Here is a 13,413-nt window from a genome sequence, read left to right as displayed (position 1 = left end):
CTATAGCTTTACTAATGACTTCTTTATCCTCATCAGGTAAGTCTTCATAAGACACCATAAGAACGTCCCTGTTGTTGTGAGCTGCCATGATGATCATGGTCCTACCGAGCGTGCCAAAACGTGTGTTGGCGCAAAAATGTGGCGATGCGCATGACACACTGCAAGCTAGACGATCTAGGTGGAGTCAAACCAGAGATCTGCTTGGCTTCAATACAGGACCAGTCGATCCTAAAAATCCTAAAAGCGTGTCAGTCAATTTGACCTGCAATTGACAAGGAGAAAAATTTTTATCAGTAGTTTAGGGTGGAACATGCTGGTGTTGCCTAGATAGTTCCAATTATGCTGCTTCGAGAGCAGCCAAACAGGGGACTTGACTAAATAGCCGATACAAGAAGAAATCGACTGTTTAGGGACTGTGATGCTCATGGGTCATGATTGATTTATAATAACAAGTACAATACACCTAGGTATAAGTAATATATAGAAATATCATCAGCTAGATGGATATAACCAGTGTAAAGCATTGAACCAATAAGTTTAACGAGAAGGGATATAACATGCGAACAAATCAACTGTTAGGTACAAATGAATCTACAAATGCTCTAGATTTAATCTATTACCATCAATAGTGATGTTTGACTGGATCGATGCAGCTATGATAATGTAACAAACTAAAGCCAAAGAATCTATAAAACCGTCTATATATTGATAGGTTCATGAAAAACATGATATATGTGTGAAAGCACAGACGAATCGGCTAAAATAGCCAATGCAGACATAGCAAACAAACAGAGTACATATCTCGACCATGAACAAAACCACTAAATAATAATCTCTAACCCAAAGTCTTACTAGCCAGGTTCAACCGGATCGATGCAGCTATGGTAGTGTCATTAGATTGGATCACATTAACTAGTGAGTTTATTCAGGACTGAAACATGTCTTTGAATACATACTATGTTCGATTGGAATAGAGATAAAACAACCGATCTAGCAGAATTAAGTCAGCAATCATGAGATTCAAAGCGTGACCAGACTAGAAGACGACTAATTGTGATGATATAATGTCGATATATCTCTATCTCAATCAAGTAATTTGTTACAATTAATGAAATATTAATTATAACAAGATCGATAACCGCTGAATCAACCATAAATAGTAAGAAAAATCTTACTAATCTTAGCAGATTCGATATCTGATGATATTATATTAAAGGGGCTCTTGCGTTTGTACCCTTGTTTTGTATCAAAATTGTGATTTTGCCTCTGTTTTTTGCCTCTGTGAATTTACCCCTATGATTTCAAAATGAAGCACCAGTTTGTCCTTGCTTCGTCATCCACCCCTAACGGTGTTAAACTTTGTATAAAAGGACATGAATGCCCATGCGATTTTGCCCCTGTTTGTTATGCCTAATTGTGATTTTACCCTGATTTGGAATTAGACTTTTTTATTATATGCTAACAATTGATTAAATTTGGTCAAACATATTTGGCACAACTTACAATTATTTGAACTCAGATTTAATATTGATAAATATTCAAAATTTTAGGACCAAAAGGTTCATAATGATGACAGATGTAACGCCAAAAGAAATATGTTGATATAATCTTTTGTGTGGGACCAAAAATCTTCAATGTATAAGAATGCATGTAGAACATCGGTTAACAAACTATATAAGTAGATGCATGCACTGATAACCTTAGTACCTTACCACATAGGAATGTCATACAATACATGTTTTTTCAGTAAAAGTAACCACCATACAAGTTGGTTCATGTAACACTACAAGCACTAAAACTACACCGTGTATTTACTAACCAAATTGGAAAAGAGAATGACATGAATAAAAAGACAATTGTGAATAATCATGATCGACCATAGCAACATTTACTACAGAAACAACAAGTCATAAGTTCTGAAATAATGAGTGGTAACAGAGTAACACTAAAGAAGGGTCCTGGCCTCTAAACTGACCTGATACATTTCTGAAAATTGGGTGATTGAGCATTAGAGAATATACAATGCTCTCGATTGACGGAGTCAACATTTCCATTGTAACTTAAGGGTGCTGACACACCAGAGTAGTTGCTACATTGGGAGATTCAAGTGCTCATGTCATTTGTAAGGGCAGAAATCAGCTTTTGCAGCAAAGGTATGGACAATTTTCCTGAAGGCGATTCATGTGTACACTCAATCCTGTCTGACATGCCAAGCTCATTGATTTTTGCTTTCAGCAGCCTGCTAAATTCACCTTTCTTAGAAGTAGACATAACAGATGGTGAAGCTTCCATATATCTTTTTTAGGAGCCGACACCTATGTCCTTGAGTTGTATCAGGTGCTAGTCTACTTGGGGATCCACTCTTTGATATATTGCTCCACGACGAAGCTCTTGCCACTGGCTTTGTAGATGATCTAGAAGTAAAGGCAACTGCATTTCTGTCCTCCCTATGACTGATTGCCCTATCATTCCCCACCTTCCTCCATAATCCCCTTTTAAGCGCAGATCCATTGCTTGAAATCCTACTTGTGGATGGTAATCCATTTTGGCTGTTCAAATCCCTGTGGGTCATGCTCCCTTGTCTAGTGATCGATCCCACAAACTCTCTTCTTGGACCAGAACCACCATGTGCAACCTTCCTAGTGGCAGAGCATGTCCAACTAGGTGTGTCAAATCAGCCAAGCCCCCAGACTCTGTAATCCTAGAAACCTTCGGCTAAGTAGGTGTTGCCTGTTTGCTCAACAACCTCTCATCTCTAGTTTGAACGACAGCACCACTTGATCTAACCCTAGCATAAGTGCGCATTACCTCATTTCTTACTCTACTCTCCTTGTGCTTGGCTTCCATATCAGAGCCCCATTTGCTCCTGTTTTCATCACCAAAATCCATTATAGGCAACACTACCATGTTGGTACTGATCGCTGCATCGGCATTACTAGTGGAACAATGGCCGTCCCTACGCGAGACAGTGACGGTGTCGTAATCTGTCTCCACTGGATGACTAGGGGGCTGTACCTATAGCCATGTGGAATGCTCCAAGGGCAAGCTATCAGAGCAAGACAAGAAGTCATCGGCCATTACCAACGAGCCGTGAAGCAAGGCACCGATGTGGCCATCCTTGCGGTGCTATGGAGAAGAGCAAGCATATGTGAGTGCTAGTCTGGCGCCTATGTGTGCTCCTGGGTCCAACAGCTTGGCCATGGCTACATGCATGAGACGGCAGGTTAGCCCCATGGTGGCTCCTCGTCGTCAGCATGTGCATGGGCATGGAAAGGCGATGACTCCGGGTCATAGGCAGCACCAGCACAACTGCCGAGTCGACAACGTTGTCCGAACATGACGCCTCCACCTTCCTCTACTTCTACGGTCTAGGCGGCAGGTGGTGGTAGTGGCGGGCTAGGACTCTAGGCCCATGAGGCATGCGATGATGCCTAGGGCATCCCCATCGGTGGCCAAGTGCGGCACCATCAGCTGGGCAGTAGGAGGCGGGCATGGGAGCCTACGTGGGGAGGAAGAGCGGAGGAGGAGGGGAGGAGGCAGTGTGGAGACCCGCTGCCAGGCGCCATTGGGAGCCTCAGCTAGGTGCCGCTAGGCGCCACATCCAGGTATCAGAGCCACCCGCTCTGCCTGCTCCACCCACCCCTGCGCCCTAGGGTGGCGCTTCTAGGGTTTTGCGGCTGCTGCGGCTTAAGCGATGGCAGTGCTAGTATCATAGAGATTCATGGGCATGGCCACTATTTATGGGGCGATTCGGCTTGGGCGGCATGGTAAGGATGAGACGTGAGCGGCGCGGTGGAGTTTGGCCTGGCTACATGAGGTAGGAGAAAGGCCTGACCTACGGGCATGGGCTATCGGTGAGAGCAAGAGAGAAAGGTGACTTTGCTACAGCATTGGCTGGGCCAACACCAATAGGCCAGGGTGGAGGCAGAGCGAGTGTGGTAGAACCTCATAAGGAATCAGGCCCACATGCACCTATCGTTATCTTAACAGACCTCAGATATCGTACACGAGTTCCCAACAACTCAACAGGTCTATCGGGTGTCATCGGGAAACCCGAATCATCCACGATTCTCTTTTCAAACAGGATCCCAATCACAGTCATTGCAGATTACAATAGTTTATTCAAATATATACCAGAGTAAAAGATAGCGGAAGTCTTAAGATAACATAATTACAAACCAGTTGTTTTCAAACTTACAATACCATAAGTGTCATACCACCATAGTAGCGGGATAATATTACATTAACTTTATTTATCATACAAACTAGTGCCTTGTCCAAAGGCCATTCATTACTCCTCATCGTCGTTGACTTCAAACACCGACATGGAGCAGGGACCAAAACAAGCCTACGCATGCGACTCACCTGCAACAAGGGTTAACAAACCCTGAGTACAAAGGTACTCAACAAGACTAACCCGATGTAACGGGATGTAATACTTTTAGAGATGCAGGGGTTTGGGGCAAGGTAAGGATGTAGTAAGATTCAAAAGTTCTTTGCCAAAAGCTTACTATTCTCCATTCTATTTTCAAGTTTTACCCTTAAGTTCTTTTAGTTCATTACCTCAACTAAATGTACATTTCCCATATTCCAATCCTTCTCATTCCATTCTTTTCTCATATTTTAGTAATTCACCAGTCCTGCATTGCTTCTGTAATGATTCGAGTCTCCATATCCACGGAGCACCAGCGATTCAAATTGATTCAAGTCCCAGCTGGGGATTCCATATCACACGACATATGTAGAACTTAATCTTGCATATATCAACCTCGCTACCGGATCCTCCTATACTAAGTCGTCTCCATGCCACCCGAGAGCACAGCACACCTCAAATCCGGCCACATTCCGGCCATGAGGGTACATGCTACTCCCACCATCTCTCCACTCCCAGTGCACGGGCATTTGTCTTAGTATCGGATTAGCTGAAGTAGGCTTACCGGAGTATGTGACCAGTACTATAAAGTGTCTCATTCAGAAGATCCATAATGAGTGGCCTTTAAGCGACATAGTCGGCAACATTACCCAACATTCAAGATAAGTCACCCGACTAGTCTTTGGCCAGTATGCCATCTTTGATTGTATCAAAACTTTTACTTTGAAAGCCTACCATAAAGCATACTAAGCAATCTACGCCTTTGTAAATGAAAACATCTTCAAGGATGGTAAACAAGTAACAAGGTAGGTAATGCATCAAGTAGGTAACATTTGAAGTAATCAACTTAATGCAGTAACTAACATAGGTGATAAACTTTTCAAAGTAACAAGGTAATGGCTTAATGCATAAACCGGGGCTTGCCTTCGTTGGCGATCTCAGGTTCTGGATTAGTACCACAATTATGAAATCCCGTGACAACCAGGGATTCTTCCAGAACTTGCTCAACTAGAATTGTTTCATTCTCGGGTTCTACACGAAATGATAACATATGCTTTAACACGATGATAATGTAAACATGATGCTTTCATGGTACATGAAATGTAAAAACACCCGCAAATGATTTTATTTCATGGTATAGTTGCAAGCCAACAAAACCAACTTGCAATCCTACCATCAAGAACCACACATGTGAATTGACCAAATGGATCTTGGAACCCTACTAGTCACAAAACATGACCAAAACAAGATCCAACACTAATCAAACACTTAGGGTTTGTCTTTATTTATTTTTGAATTAATTTGGAATTAAGCCCAAAAATGAACTTGTTCCAAATGACCTGAAAATTTTATGCAAGATTCCTCATGACAAATTAGTGTACCAAAACAAATTTCATGATTTTTGGAATTATACAGTGACCTACAAAAATCATGGCAATTGCATTTTTCAATTAATGGACTGAATATTTGAACATTAAAAATTTATTCAAATTTCAAATTTCAAATTTTTAAATCATACTAGAACATGTATAGAAGCTACACACAAAATTTCAGAATTTTTGGAGCTATCATGAATTTCCTACAAATTCCCAAAGTTTCAGCACTATTCACAAATTCAGAAAATAAAAATCAGCACTGTTCTTCTTCCTCACTCACACTGACAGTCAGGCCCCACTGTTAGTGACTCAAAGCAAACGCACGGCGGCATGGTCAGTTTTGATCAGCAAAATGCACCGGCGGTGCTTTTCCGGTGGGATGGACTGTACCGACATGATCTACACCATGTCGCGAATCTAACCCAACCCTTAGATCAGCAACAGGCACACCAGATAGAACCCTACGCCGGCCATGGCGGCTCGAACCCGACGGCGGTCGACGTAGCTATGGCTACGGTGCAGTAGAGTCAAAAGAAAGGCGAGCATCACGCTCCAGAGCTCACCTTGATCACGAGGGTGTACTTGGTGCAGACGGAGGCGTACTGAATCGTCCTAGCCATGGTGAGGTGGGTCGCGGTGGAGCTTCGACCGGACTCAGGGAAGACAACGTCACGCGGTGGCGCTGGACGTCCAGGAGCAACACAACCAGGCTTGGGAGGAGCAGGAAGACGAGGCGGAGCTACTGGAGGATGCTATTGACTCAAGACGCTACGACGGCGGCGAATTTTGCAAGCGCAGCGAGGTCGTCGGCGGCGAGCAGAGGCAGGAAAAGAGGAGAGGGACGATGACGGTACGACTATTTATAGCCGAGAGAAGCTCGTCTGGCTTCGACAGCACACGACGAAGACACCATGCCGATGAAGACGTGCCAAGGCACGAGGAAGCGGCGCAAAACGCTTGGCGGCGGCAGAGGCGTGGCGCCGGCGGTAAGCGGTGACGTAAATCCAAATTTTTGAATTATTTACAGAACTGCCACTGAGTCTATTTTTCAAATTACTCCCAAATTTTCTAAAGAAGTTAAAAATCTCCAAAAATGAAAGTTGTTCAATTTTTCAAACTCTACAACTTTGCTTCTAAAAATATTTTCAAATTCTGCCTCCATTTTGAAATTTGAATTTGGGGTGCATTTGAGCATTTGAATCATTTCAAAATTACTCCAAATTTTATATGTAAACTTGAAAAACTTTGAATACCAAAGTTGATCTACATAAAATAATCTCCAACTTTGCTTTTTGCCCCAACCCCAAATTCCTCATGGATTTTGATTTAGTCAAAAGGGGCAAAAAGGACTTTTATAAATTGAATTTGAATTCAAATTTGATTTGTCTTCCTTTTACTTAAATTTTGATTTTTGACTAGTAACATGGCCCATTAGGGTTATTTGAGTCAAATGACACATGGCCTCACATGATCACATGAAATTTGACCCTTGTGGTCATGATCTTTATTTAGGGATTTTGAAACACATCACATGAAATAACAACATTATGAAATAAACCTATTTAGTGAATGCATTCAAAACTTTATACTATATGAATGCTTTGCAATGCACATGATGACATGTCAAATTTTAGTATTAGGTCAAAACACCAGAGGTGTTACAACCCTTCCCCCTTAAAGAAATCTCATCTCGAGATTTAAAACTTAAGGCTAAGTAATGGAAAAGGAAATGTGTCAAGCTAACACATCATAACTTTATTCAAAAGGCTAGTGAGGGGGTTTTCCATTCTGTTGACAAACGAGACAAGTTACAATATAGACAAGGTATTGCAACTAGATAGAAGCAAAGAAGTCAGGAAAATTCTCTTCTAAGTAATCCTCGGACTCCCAAGTAGCTTCATCTTCAGTGTGTTGATTCCATTGTACTTTGTAGAACTTGATTGTACACCTTCAAGTAACTCGATCTTTCAGATCTAAGACTTTAATGGGGTACTCGGCATAAGTCAAATCAGGTTCTAGTTCTATATCACCAAAGTCGATCTCCTGGTCAGGTACTTGAAGGCACTTCTTTAACTGAGATACATGGAAGATATCATGCACCGCTGACATGTGATCTGGTAGCTTGACGCAATAGGCGACTGGTCCACATCGTTGTTGTATCTGAAAAGGACCGACATAACAGGGCGCCAACTTTCCCCGAATCCCAAAACGATGAACTCCTTTCATCGGTGATACCTTGAGGTAGACATAATCTCCCACTTTGAATTCTAGCGGTCGTCTCCTCTTATCAACATAGCTTTTCTGTCGGGATTGAGCTACCTTCATATTGGCTTGTATGAGTTTAACTTTCTCTTCAGCTTCCTTGACCACATCCGGTCCAAAGAACCAACGTTCTCTAGTTTCTGACCAATTTAAAGGTGTTTGGCACCTATGGCCATATAGTGCCTCGAATGGTGCCATTTTATTGCTCTCTTGATGGCTATTGTTATACGAGAATTCAGTTAAGGGAAGGCATTCATCCCATTTAGCACCAAAGGAAAGGACACATGCTCTTAACATATCTTCAAGAATTTGATTTACCCTTTTAGTCTGTCCATCAGTTTGCGGATGATAAGCAGAACTACGGATAAGTTTAGTTCCTAAAGACTCATGTAGACTTTTCCAAAACTTAGATATGAACAATGACCCTCTGTCAGAGACAATGGTCTTGGGTGCCCCATGCAAACTGAAGATTCTATCAAGATAAAGCTTTGCATACTGCTCCGCTCGATATTTATCTCTGACTGGTAGGAAGTGAGCTATCTTGGTTAGGCGATCAACAATAACCCATATGGAATTGTAGCCTGCAGATGTCCTGGGTAGTCCCACGATGAAGTCCATACAAATATCTTCCCACTTCCAAGATGGAACTGGCAATGAATGTAATGGACCTACAGTCTTCATATGAACCACTTTGACTCTCTGACAAACATCACACTTGGCCACATATTGAGCTATTTCTATTTTCATTTTGGTCCACCAATATCTCTTTCTCAGATCATGATACATTTTGTTGCTTCCTGGATGAATGGAGTATCTTGTAGAATGAGCTTCATCAAGAATCTTCTTTCATAGCTCTAGATTTTTGGGTACTACCAATCTATCCTTGAACCATACGACATCTGATTCATCAATCTTGAAACATGTTGGTTTTCCAGATCTGACTTTATCCTTAATATGGGCTATGCCCTTACTTTTCTGTTGAGCAGCAATGATCTGATCTTTGATAGTGGACTCAACTACAATATTGGACAGGGAACCTTGTTCTATGATTTGTAAATCCAGATGCTCCATCTCTTGACACAATGTTCAGTGCATCGGTTCTACAATCAGGCAATGACAATGACGCTTGTGACTCAGGGCATCGGCAACCACATTAGCCTTGCCCAGATGATAATGCACTTCTAAATCATAATCTTTGATAAGTTCTAACCATCTTCTTTGCCTCATATTCAACTCTGACTGAGTGAAGATGTATTTCAAACTTTTGTGATCCATATAGATATGACAGACATTGCCCAATAAATAATGTCGCCAAATCTTGAGTGAATGGACAACAGCAGCTAATTCAAGATCATGGGTGGGATAATGTTCTTCATGCTTCTTAAGTTGTCTAGAAGCATATGCTATGACTCTGCCTTCTTGCATAAGAACACAACCAATACCAATTCCAGATGCATCACAATAGATATCAAATGGCCTCTCGATATCAGGTTGTGCTAATACTGGTGCAGTTGTCAGCAACTTCTTCAATGTCTAAAAGGCCTCTTCACATTCTGTTGACCATACAAACTTAGTTTGATTTTTCAACAATCCAGTAATTGGCTTCGCAATTCTGGAGAAGTCAGGGATGAATCGACGATAAAACCCTGCCAACCCTAGGAAGCTACGAACTTGATGAACAGTTGTAGGTGCTTTCCAATTAAGGACTTCTTCTACCTTGCTTGGATCAACAGCTATACCTTCAGCATATAGCACATGACCTAGAAATTGTACTTCCTCTAACCAAAATGCACATTTGCTGAATTTGGCATATAGTTGGTGATCTCTTAATCTTTGTAGAACAATACGGAGATGTTCCGCATGTTCCTCTTTGCTCTTAGAGTAGATAAGAATGTCATCAATAAACACCATGACAAACTTATCCAACTCGGGCATGAAAACTAAGTTCATCAGGTACATGAAATGAGCCGGGGCATTGGTTAGCCCAAAAGACATGACTAGATACTCATATAGTCCATATCGGGTAGTAAACGCTGTCTTTGGCACATCTTCACGTCTGATCTTAATCTGGTGGTAGCCTGATCTTAAGTCTATCTTCGAGAATACCTTGGCTCCCGCAAGTTGATCAAAAAGCAAATCAATTCGGGGTAAGGGGTATTTGTTCTTGATGGTGACTTCATTTAATGGCCGATAGTCAACACATAACCTCAAGGTTTGGTCCTTCTTCTTCACGAAAATAGCAGGGCATCCCCAAGGTGATGAACTAGGTTGAATGAAACCCTTGTCTAACAACTCTTGTAGTTGCATTTTTAATTCTGCTAATTCTTTTAGTGGCATCCTATATGCTCTTCTGGACACTAGTGCTGTCCCTGGTTTTAGATCAATTCTGAACTCTACGTCTTGGTCTGGTGGCAGACCAGGCAAGTCATCAGGAAAGACATTCGTAAACTCACATACCACTGAAATTTCCTCGGCTCCTTCAACAACAGTTGCACAGACTGTTTCCACTATACTCATAGGAAAGGGAAGTTGAATGAGAAGTTGGGTTTTGCTGTCAGGTGCATTTACCCTTATGGTTCTACGCAGGACATCTATGATAGCCCCGTGTTGAGTTAACCAATTCATACCAATGATCATATCTATATCTTGATCCTTTAATATCAGCATATTGGTAGGGAACTCATAACCTCCCAAATCAATAGGTACATGCTGAACTACCTCCCTTGTACAGATTCGTCCCCCAGGCGACTATATATGATAGGGTTCTTTTGTTTCCCCAATAGCTATCCCATGCTTCACAACAAATGTACGATTGATGAATGTATGGGATGCACCAGAATCAAATAAGGTAATTGCAGGATGCTTAGCAATGGGAAACATACCCATCATAACTGGTTCTCCTTCTGGAATAGATTCCACTTGTGTATAGAATACCCTTCCAGTTTTCTTCTCTGCCTGACCCTTTTGATGGTTCTGAGCATTGCCCTTGTACTAATTCTGAGATTGATTAACAGGGGCTTTAGGTGCATCAGGATTGTTCTTCCTAGGATACGGACATTCTTAGAAAAAATGTCCAGGTTTACCACAATTATAGCAGGGAAAATTGTGATTCTGGGGAGTAGCATTGCGGTTTGTATTATTTGTATTGTTCTGCTGCTGCGGTGCTTGATGAGTATAAGGCGTATTAGTTGCAGGGCGAATGAAGATTTGCTGCCTGCTTTGGCCTTGTTGTGGGTGGAATGGCATACGGCCATGATTCTGAGGATGGTATACTATCTTCTGACGCTTGCCACTTGATGATCTGGAAGCAAATATTTTCTTCTTCTTCGCCTCCTTGTGTCACCGGTAATTCTCTTCAGAAGCGATAGCAATGTTGATTGTCTCATGGTAAGTTGCATTACCACAGGCTGCCATCATTGTCTGAAGTTTAGTGTTCAAGCCTCTAAGAAAATGATTCTTTTTCTTCCTGTTAGTATTCACATACTCAATAGCATACTGCGATAGGTGGTTGAAACGCCCAACATAATGCATCACCGGGTGCTCCCCTTGCTTAAGAGCCAAGAACTCTTCCAACTTCATGGTCATCACACCGTCCGAAATATAATGTGCCCTGAAGGCATCCTTGAACTCCCTCCAGGTTATTTGGTAACCAGCGGGCTGTACTGCTACCAAATTTGCCCACCAGGCACCAGCAACTCCTCGGAGTTGCTGTGCCGCAAACCTTGGTTTTTGAACCTCAGTACAGTGGATTAGCTCGAACTTTTGCTCTATTGTCCTAAGCCAATCATCAGCTTCTAAGGGTTCGTCTACCTTAGAGAATATAGGCGGACATGTGTCAGTAAAATCCACATAAGTTGACTCGTCATTTCCATTATGACGGCCACGATGAGGGTATGGTGCCTGCTGGTTCGGCGCCAACTCCCTTAAGAGCCTGGCATTCTCTGTCGTTGCGTTGACGAGTGCAGCTATGGCATCTGCCATAGTCGAGGGCATTGGTGGAGGATTTGGGCACTCATCATCGTCATGCGAGCCACTAGCACTAGTTCGGGTGATAGGACGAGGCATCTGTTAGAGAAACACATTTTCTTACATTATTCTTTATTAAAAGCATTTAAAAGGTTTCATACTACAAAGGGTTCTTATTTAAATTACATGTCTTGTATCCCACAAGACAACCCTGGTTTTCTAGGAAAGTAGTAAAGGAACTACTACTACTCCAAGCTTTCAGTCTTCGGCATCCGTGCCCATATCGGACGACACCTCATCTTCATCTAAGAAGTACACTAACTCCTCAGGATCCTCCTCCTCTTCCTCATTCTTGACTTCTCCTGGATCTACAATCATTTCTTCATCTGTAACTTCACCATCCCCATGAGGAGGATGAAGTTGAGCATACATCATGTGGACATTCTCATGTAGAATGGCATTGTCCATCTCTAGGTCCTCTACGTAGAACTCCAACTCATTGACGCATTCATTGGCCGCATCTTCTCGTGTCCAGGCTTCATTCTGTAGCTCCATGGTCATGGTGATACCCCATTGCATTTCCGCCAGCTCTTCTTGGTCTTTGGCATGAGCTCAACGAAGAGTGTTGAGCTCCTTGTTAAGGTTCTCGACGTTGGCGGGGTTGCTCGAAGATCCTTCCTCTCCTAGGTTCTTGGAACTTCCTTCACCAAGCTCGTGGTTTCTTGGTGCCAATTGGTGACGAGGGACTCCACGTGGTCCAGTGGACTTGCGTGCGGTTTTCTTGGTCTTTGCCATAGCCTGTAGGATTTAAGGTAGGACTATAAGAATAGCTTGAGGATAACGGAGGTTAGCGAGAATGGGATTGACATTACTTACCCAACCACTATTAAGGGGAATTATTATGCAATGTGCTCAAACATGATGCATGAATCAGTCTTACGAATCTAAGTACAAAAGATTAATATAATCATAAGTACTAGATTTTTAATACATAGGACAAACCTAATCATATTATCCGCCACAAACTTTTCAAATAAGTTAGGATTGAGTCTAGATCAAAGGTAAGAAGAAAGAAATTTAAACTTTAAAATATCAAGTTTACTTGCTTTGATACCAGCTGTGGCAGAACTTCCTAAGGAATTGGGCCCACATGCACCTATCGTTGTCTTAACAGACCTCGAATATTGTACACGAGTTCCCAACAACTCAACAGGTCTATCGGGTGTCATCGGGAAACCCAAATCATCCATGATTCTCTTTTCAAACAGGATCCCAATCACAGTCATTGCAGATTACAATAGTTTATTCAAATATATACCAGAGTAAAAGATAGCGGAAGTCTTAAGATAACATAATTACAAACTAGTTGTTTTCAAACTTACAATACCATAAGTGTCATACTACCATAGTTGCAGGATAATATTACATTAACTTTAT

At 41.9% G+C, this 13,413-nt stretch overlaps 1 pseudogene; it reads right to left on the bottom strand.

The window, feature by feature from the left end:
• Positions 1 to 1,402: 1,402 nt before the first annotated feature.
• Positions 1,403 to 3,468, bottom strand: LOC136523962 (uncharacterized; annotated as a pseudogene).
• Between the last annotated feature and the right edge of the window lie 9,945 nt (positions 3,469 to 13,413).

This window comes from Miscanthus floridulus, chromosome 18 (genome assembly GCF_019320115.1).
Source record: "Miscanthus floridulus cultivar M001 chromosome 18, ASM1932011v1, whole genome shotgun sequence".
Taxonomy (NCBI): domain Eukaryota; kingdom Viridiplantae; phylum Streptophyta; class Magnoliopsida; order Poales; family Poaceae; genus Miscanthus; species Miscanthus floridulus.
Note: the sequence above shows the minus strand (reverse complement) of the source record. Positions and strands in the feature narration are given on the sequence as shown.